An 8,754-nucleotide genomic window follows, 5' to 3' on the forward strand; every position below is an offset into this window, starting at 1 on the left:
TTAGAGGAATGTTCTAGTTGAGCTAATCAGAATTTGAGTTGAGAATTGCAGAAAATTAAATGGCGGGAAAGTAAATAACAGAAAAGTAAATGCTAGAAATAAAAAGCTGAATGTAAATGACGAAAAGTAAATTGCAGAATCTTAAATGGGAATTGGGAAATTGCTCATAAAAGTAAATGACTGAAATTAAAGAGAATGGGTAAGATCAGGAATGGGGAGTTCATTGGGCTCAGGAGATGTTGCATTCTCGGGATCAATTTCATTTTCATCTCTCCCTCAATCAATGCACTCATTGATCTCCTTGGCAATCTTAAGTGATCGAATTACAATTTCTTGTAATTCAATCTCTCAAATCTTGATCAATAGCCAATTCCTTGGTCAATTGCTCATGAGAAGAGATGAAGTATGGTCACTGATTATACCACATGCATTTCCCAAATCAAGTGTTGAGAGGATTATAGTCACATATCCAACCAAACCCAATTTGGTCCAGCATGAGAAAGCGTTTCTAGCATGATCTCTTCATTCCTCTTTCAAGGTTCAGAAGAGATCCAAGTATGAATAGCTTCTTTTCCAAGATAACTACCCAATTGGATGAAGATCGAAAGCTTTCAAGTAAAATCAAGAGAAAAGATAGAAGAAGAATAATGAAAACTAGTATTGATCCATCAAATTACAACAGAGCTCCCTACCCCAATGAAAGGGGTTTAGTTGTTCATAGCTCTGGAAAATGAAAACAAAGATGGAGAATAAATAATGAAAATTAGAAGTGCAGAGGAAGTAAATACAGAGAGTAGTTCTATGCCCAGAGGCTCCCTATAATTTCTAACTCTCTAAATAATTCAAAGCTACTCCTATATATACTACTCTTTTACTCTTCTAGTTGGCTCTTCAAGTCTTGGGTCTGGGCCTTTGGATCTTGAGTTTGAAGCAGTTATCTTCTTCATTGGGCTTGGTTTTACTCGCAGAGAGAAAGTGTGAAGTGGGCAGAGACTTTAGCTCAGGACGTTAGTGGTGTTAACGTTCAATGAAAATATGGGTTTGAGAACGTTAGTGACATTCAACTTTTTCACTAACGTTCCTCACCCAAGTAAGAGCCACGTTAACCTCATCGTTAGTGGCACAAACGTTGCCACTAACGTTGCCTCTTTGTCCTTCGGGCACGTTATTGGGACTCAACTTTTCCAATAACGTTGAGAATCCTCCCCCTTCCCTTCGTTAGAGTCCACATTAACTTAGTTAACGTGGCTCTTTTAACGTAGGGTTGCCAACCTTCGAGAACGTTAGTGACACTTAACATTGTCACTAACGTTCCAATGTGCCCCTTAGCTCCCACGTTAGAGTCCACGTTAACTAGGTTAACGTGGCTTCTAACGTGGCTGTGCTAGCCATCTCCAACGTTAGTGACAAAGTTGAATGTCACTAACGTTGGCTGATCATCCCTTTCCTCACGTTAGCTTCCACGTTAACTAAGTTAACTTGGGAGTTAACGTGGCTCATTGTGGCTTGTGTTGGCTCCTTCCAACGTTAGTGACAACGTTTGGTGTCACTAACGTTGTCGACAACCTTTCTTCTTCACGTTAACTTTCACGTTAACTAGGTTAACGTGGGAGTTAACGTGGCTTCTTGGGGATAGTGTGTGTTCATCCCAACGTTAGTGACAATGTTTGGTGTCACTAACATTGTCGACCACCTAGTTTCTTCACGTTAGCTTCCATGTTAACTAGGTTAACGTGGGAGTTAACGTGGCTTCTTGTGACTTGGCCAACATTAGTGAGAAAGTTGAATGACACTAACGTTGGCGTCTTCCTTTTCTTCTTAACGTTAGAGGCCACGTTAACTAAGTTAACGAGGCAACTAACGTGGCCACTTATGAGCTTGCTCCAACGTTAGTGATAATGTTAAGTGTCACTAACGTTGGCTCCATTTCCTTTCTTCCACGTTAGAGTTCACGTTAGCTTAGTTAACATGACTCTTAACGTGGGAAATGATGGCTTCGAGAGCGTTATTGGCAATGACTTTTCTCATTAACTTTGCAAGTTACTCCCATTCCACGTTAGTGTTAAAGTTAGTGTAACTAACGTAGCTACTAATGTGGTTCTTCTTTGCTTCCTTTGTCCTGAAATCAAGCAATAGAGTGCATCAAAGTTCTAGTCCAAGTCATGGGAAATGCAACATCCAATTTGTCATTAAATTCATGCAAAATCCTCATGAAATCATGTAAAGTGCATAATGTATGCTTGAATCAAGATGTAAATGAATATCTACCCAAAACTAGCTTATTTCCTAAGGAAAAGCATGAAACTACCCTAAAAACAGTAAAGAAAAGGTCAGTGAAACTGGCCAAAATGCCCTGGCATCACAACACCAAACTTAAAGCTTGCTTGTCCCTAAGCAAGTACTGGAACAAGAGAATGATGAATAGAATGCCAAGAGGAATGAGTCATTCTTGTGGAAGTCATGTCCCTGGTTTTATGGTGGTTTCATGCATAGCAACTTAGGTTTATTCCTGGCTTTTAGACCTTTATCATGTCCTTGAACACTCACTTTGATTGCATCCCATGAGACTTTTATTCATTGATCCTTTTATTGTCATTTCAGGGTTTATTTTCGTTCTTAAGCTAAGTTCTCTGTAAGGGGTCAACTCTTTAAAATAAGCTTTCAGCCAATACTCCTGAACCAGTTGGTTCAAGTCTCTCCCCCATACATACACACCACAGGCACATAGTTTATTTATTTTCTTTTCTTGAGACCTTGGTGTCCAGCACCTCTTTGGGTTACTAAATGCTCTGTATTGAGGGTAACTCTTGATAGTGGACTTTCTGCTGATAATCCCGAGTTAGTTAACCCAAGTTACCAAGTGATAAGGCACCCGTAAGAGCTTATTCATCCAAGTAGTTCCCTCACACAAGAGCACCACAGACACATGCCTCAAGATTAAAAACCATTGGTGCCTAGCCTTATTGCTTGTTTTTTTTCTTTTATTCCTCAACTTTGATTGTTCTTTCCCTTTTTCTTATTAGGATCTTCTTATTTAGCTAGTCTCATGGGGTGTGTCTCAAGCATAGTATTCATGACAGATAGTTGTCCTCCCACCTTATGGTTGAACCATCTTAGCTAACTTATGACTATACCATAAACTCATGAACTTACTCCATAGTATGAACTCCTCTCTGGTCTTTTGTAAACACTCATTCTCTTTTTCATTTGATTCAAATGGGACAAGCATACAAGTAAGCAAAGTAAGGATGCGGTGACATAAAGACTAGCACACAGAGACCTCTTCAACACAAAAACTTAAAAGACAGAATTTAAAAAGGTTCAAACATAACATGGAAGCAAGTTCTATTTCATACAAGATCTTCCTTATTAAAAGCATGGAAAAAGATGGACCAAAGAAGGAACGTCACCACCTTTTACTCTTGTGGATGCCCATGCTTTCCTCCTTGTTTGTCTTCTTTGTGTCCTCTTGCATTCCCTCGCATCCGTGCCAATCTTGCTTGCTTCCAATCCTCAAGTGCCTTCCTCACTGATTCATGACTCTCTTCCACCTTTCGTCTTTCTTCTCGTGCTAATTCATCCATCATTTCTTCATATCTTGTGATTCCTAGATGCAATATAGGCAGCTGTCCTACCAAGTAACCGAGCCTGGCTTGAGTATTTATATGATGCCCAGTCTCGCTCAGGTAAACTCCTTCTGCGAATGACCTTTGCTCGTCCAAGAGTTCTGCCTGTTCTATCTGTCTTCGATGCATCTCATGTATATGTGCACCTTGATGTGCTTGGATGTTGATTAGCCTCTGGATGGATTCTTGTTGCTTGTTTTGCCTTTGTTCCATCCTGTGGAATGTTTCACCCCATTGTTGCCCTTGACTCAGTTGCTGATCCATCATTTGCTTTTGCCACTCCCCTTGTTGAGTCATCCATCTTGAGAGCGACTCCTCTTGCTGCCCCATCATCTGTAGTTGAAGCTCTCTCTGTGCTCCTTGGCTTTCCAAATATTGTCGAGATAGTCCATCAATGGCTTCCTGCAATTCGTGCATATCCAAGGTGGCTGGTGCTTGCCCCTCTAAGACTTGTCCTTCCACTACTTGAGGGGCTATCCTCTTCCTTTGCTTCCGTTGAGGCAAGGGGGATGCGGTAGCATGCATTCGTCGAACGGTTAATGGAATGCCCTCTTTTATCCACACGGAGTCCTCATCTTCAAACACCACCCCAGCTTTCTTGCACAGTCGGTAAATAGTGCTGGGGTAACCCAACGTTCCTCTTGAGTCACTTTTCTCTGCCATTTTTCTAATGCCTTCTGCTATGAGTTCATGAACCTTGATTTCTCCTCCTTTGAGTATACAGTGTACCAGTGTGGCTCTCTTGAGATTCACTTCCGAGTTGTTCGCTGTTGGAGGATGGACCTCCTTACAATTTCGAACCACCGCTTTGCTTCCGGAGTGAGATCTGCTCTCTTGATGAACCTTGGTCTCCTATCTGCATATCTTTCCCAGTCAGCTCCTAGTACACAAATGTCTTGCACAATCTGGTCATGATTAGGGTTGTTGTCCATTCTTGAATGATAACTCTCTTCTTCAAATGGTATGGACCGCAGTTTTAATGCCTTCATGACACTCATGGGACCAAAATCCACAATCTTTCCTCTCACAAAGCTTGTATGTGACTCATCTGCCTTATCATATCAGACCGTATTTGCATAAAACTCTCTTAAAAGATTTGCATTCACCTTAATGACCGGATCAGTGAGGAGCTCCCATCTTCTCTTTTCTACCTTCATTGTGATTTCGGGACACTCAGTTTTCCTAACTTGAAATCCCAGCTCATAAATGATCTCCTTATCCACCATCCACCCGTATTGCAATGCATGGTGCAAGCTTCTAAATCTCTTTTCATCATACGGGTGTTGCTCCATAGATTCCTTTCCTTTCCTTCTTTTAGAACTCGAAGATGCCATGAATGAGGGTTAATGTGTGAAGTTGGCAATGGTGTGGAGACTTTTGGTTGTTTAGGGTTGAATGCAATGAAGGGAGTGAAGGGGAATCCGAAATGGAGAGGTGTGCAGAGTGGGGTACGGAACAAGGATCACTTATATAGAGAGGTTGTGAGTGAATGGAGGGTGTGGATTGATGGAGTTGTTGTTTGATGGACGGTTGGGGTTGTGCATGGAGAAAGGACAAGGATCATCACTTTATGATGGAGATTGCTCGGTCTTCAAGGGTCCTATCTTTTTCAATGTTGCATGGCAACATTTTCCAATGCCTTCCCTTTTTAGAACAAGTGTGTTGTTTTTCCTCATGAAGTGGCCGAACCCTTCTCATTTAGTTGTCCAATAAATCTCCTTCAATGTTCCTCTCATTTTCCCTATAAAATAAGAAAAATTAATGTCCTAAAAAGTATTTAACTTTACGACTAAACTAATAAAAAGAAGAAAAGATTTTGTTTATTCATGAACTCCAACTAACTAACTAACTGTGTATCCTTATATGAACATTGGTGGCACCATGGGGTGACACCAAACTTAGTTTTGAGCACTGTGATAAAAAAGTTCTGTTCAAAGCTCCAAGACTAGCATGCTCTCAGTTGCATTCATGCTTTCTTGGCACGCTTTGAACACCAAACTTGTTCTTCACTATATACTGCAATATAAGGACTTCACCAAGTGTTTGTCAAGTTTAGGTTGGAATTCATGAATATTTACTTATTCACTAGTAAAAGCTCATAAAACATGGGTTGCCTCCCATGAAGCGCTTCTTTAGCGTCACTAGCTTGACGTTTCTCCTTCATCAGGGAGGTTTATAATGCTTCAAGTCCTCCCCTCTTGCTTTGGACTTATATCCATTGGTTGTATTAATGATCTCTACATGTTCCAAGGAGAGAACTCTGTTGATAGTGAAGACCTTAGATAACTGAGATGGTACAGTGGGGAGATTAGGGGGATATCTGGGAAGTAAGCTGAGATCACTTTATCCCCTGGAGTGAAGTCTTCCGTAGGGATCTTCTTATTCCTCCACCCCCTTGGTACCTTCTTCTTTGTCCCTTTTGATGTTGCGTTGCTCTTGGTGACTTCTTCTTCTAGGGGAATTTTGTTGTTGTCTTCACATGTCTCTAGTAGTTTAGGTTCCTCCAGCTTTTCCTTGAGTTGTGACAACTGCTTATTTCCTTGTTCATCAACCAAGGGCTTTCCCAGATGGGGTGGTTGTGCTTCAGTGCTTGCTTCCTCTGTCAGCATCTCATTATGATCTTTGCTTGGTTCTTTGTTTTCTAGGTCTGCTTCTTGCGAGAATTTGAAGACATTAAAGCTGAGTCGTTCATCATGGATCCACAATATTAGCTCCCCTTGCTCCACATCTATGAGTGCTCTGGCTGTAGCTAGGAATGGTCTTCCCAATATGATTGGGTGAGTGTGACTTTCTTCCATATCCAGGATGACAAATTCTGTTGGGAGGAAGTATTTCCCAACCTTTAACAATACATTTTCCACCACCCCTATTGCTTGTTTTTGAGTTTTGTCAGCTAGCCTATTGACTACATCTGTGGGCATTATCTCATTGATCTGCAGCCTCTTACAGGGAGAAGGGCATTAAGTTGATGCTTGCTCCCAAATCGCAGAGTGCTCTATGAAACATTGTTTCTCCTATGGCACAGGGGACATAAAAACTACCTGGATCTTTTCTTTTGTAGGCAACTGCGGTTGAATGAGGGCACTGCACTCCTTGTTCATCAATATAGTTTGGCTTCCCTTGAGTGAGCTTTTTCTGGGAAGCAGCTCCTTCATATACTTGATGTATGTAGGCATTTGTTGAATAGTCTTGATGAATGGTATGTTGACATGCAAAGATGCGAACAAATCTAGAAACTTGAGTATATTCTTCTCCACAGCACCAATGAACAGTTGGGGAAAAGGTGCATAGATTCACAGCTCCTGTAGTGAGATTTTGGTTCTTATGATCTTTTTCTTCTTCTCTACTGAGGTATCTTCAGGTTCTTCTGACAGCTTGGTTGGCTTGTCCTCAGTCTCTTTTTCACTTATAGTGACCATCTTGCAATCTTTCCATCTTACTTTCTTTGTTTCACCTCTCGGATTCTTCTCTGTGTCACTTGGGATTCCATCTGTGGGTTTGGGAATTTGCTCAGAGAGATACCCCATTTGAGATTCCAACCTCTTGATTGTATCTCCCTGGTTCTTGAAACTGGCTCGTACTTCCTCTTGAACACCTTGTTGTCTTGAATCTCCTTGCCTATGCCTTCAAGCAGATTCTCATCCTTGAGAGTCTGTCATCAAATGATTGTAGATTGTGATTAGGCGTGGAAGGATGAGGTAATTATTTTGGTTTTGATGTGGATGTGGAGAGTTGTTGTTATGGGGGTGTTGATATGGTCTAAATGTGAAATGTTGGTGGCTTGCATTGTTGGGATTTGGGCGTCTTTGATCAAGGCTTTGGTCTTGTTGATTTCCCCACCAAAGTTTGGGTGATTCCTCCATCCAGGGTTGTAGGTCTTGGAGTATGGATCATGGTTTTGCCTAGTGAATTCCCAATGTAGTTGGCTTGCTCCTGACTACCTCTGCTTCTTCATTCATTTCTTGTTTTGATGAGTGAGATTGCTCTATTTGGTTTCTCCATCTTCTTGGTAGTCGCTGTGCTGTATGACTTGTTTTCCAACAGAGCATCTACATTGTTTAGCTCCATCATCTCTTGTTTCCCTCTTTCGAAGCATGATTTCGTTCTTGCTACAGTTTATAAATTATGGCCTTAATGGTCTTCTTCTTGTTCAAGATTCCAGATGATGTCTACGGCTTTTGACTCATAAGAGTTCGAAATTCACTCACCATTATTAACATGTAGTGACCTCTGATCTTACCTCCCATGCTCATAGAAGTCCCCTCTTGTTGCCTAAAAGTTTGGACATCAGCTCTCAGCCTAATGATCGTTAAGGGGGGTAAATCTTGCTAAAATTTATTCACCACATCTTCCCAAGTTGTCAAGCTCTCCTTTGGGAAAGACTCCAGCCACTTGCTGCCTTATCCTTGAGTGAGAATGGAAATAAGAGCAGTCTATAGGCCTCAGGATGAACACATTAGACTTCACTGTGTCACATATTCTCAAGAAGTGGTTAGAATGTTGATTGGGGTCCTCTTGACACTTCCTCCGAACGAACATTGTTCTGAACAAGGGTGATGAGCTGTGGCTTCAGTTCAAATTGTTGCATGGATGGTTGGCTTTTGAATGCTACTTCCACAGTTTCCTGGGTTTGGATTGATGTAAGAGCCTAAACTCTTCTATCCTCCCCAACATGATTTGCTCGACCTCCTCCACCATGGTTGTGAGCCTCTTCCTCATGATGGTTTTCCATGTTTTCCTCCATGTTTGGTTCAAAGTATTCCTCAAAGTGTTCCTCCATCTTCTTCAGCACCAACTACACATTTTTCTCCTTGCCTCCCTTTTTAGTCTAAGAGGGTTCTTCTCATCAGGTTCAGATCAAAGGAAGTTGAAGCCGCCGCTTCTTCTCCACTGTCATAATAACCCAAAAATAAATGCTCAATACTAGTTTATCCTCCCAATTTTAATCATTGTTGATGCACCAATCAATCCCCCGCCAACGTTGCCGATAAACTTGTGCTTAGCGAAAAACTTGTCACATAAAAATTCCTTCGGCAAGTGAACCGAATTTGTCGTCAATAAAAACTCACAAATAGAGTGAGGCCGAATCCCAACCAGGGATTGATTGATCAATGGCAACTTTAATTAG

Source organism: Arachis hypogaea, chromosome 15 (assembly GCF_003086295.3).
Source record: "Arachis hypogaea cultivar Tifrunner chromosome 15, arahy.Tifrunner.gnm2.J5K5, whole genome shotgun sequence".
NCBI lineage: Eukaryota > Viridiplantae > Streptophyta > Magnoliopsida > Fabales > Fabaceae > Arachis > Arachis hypogaea.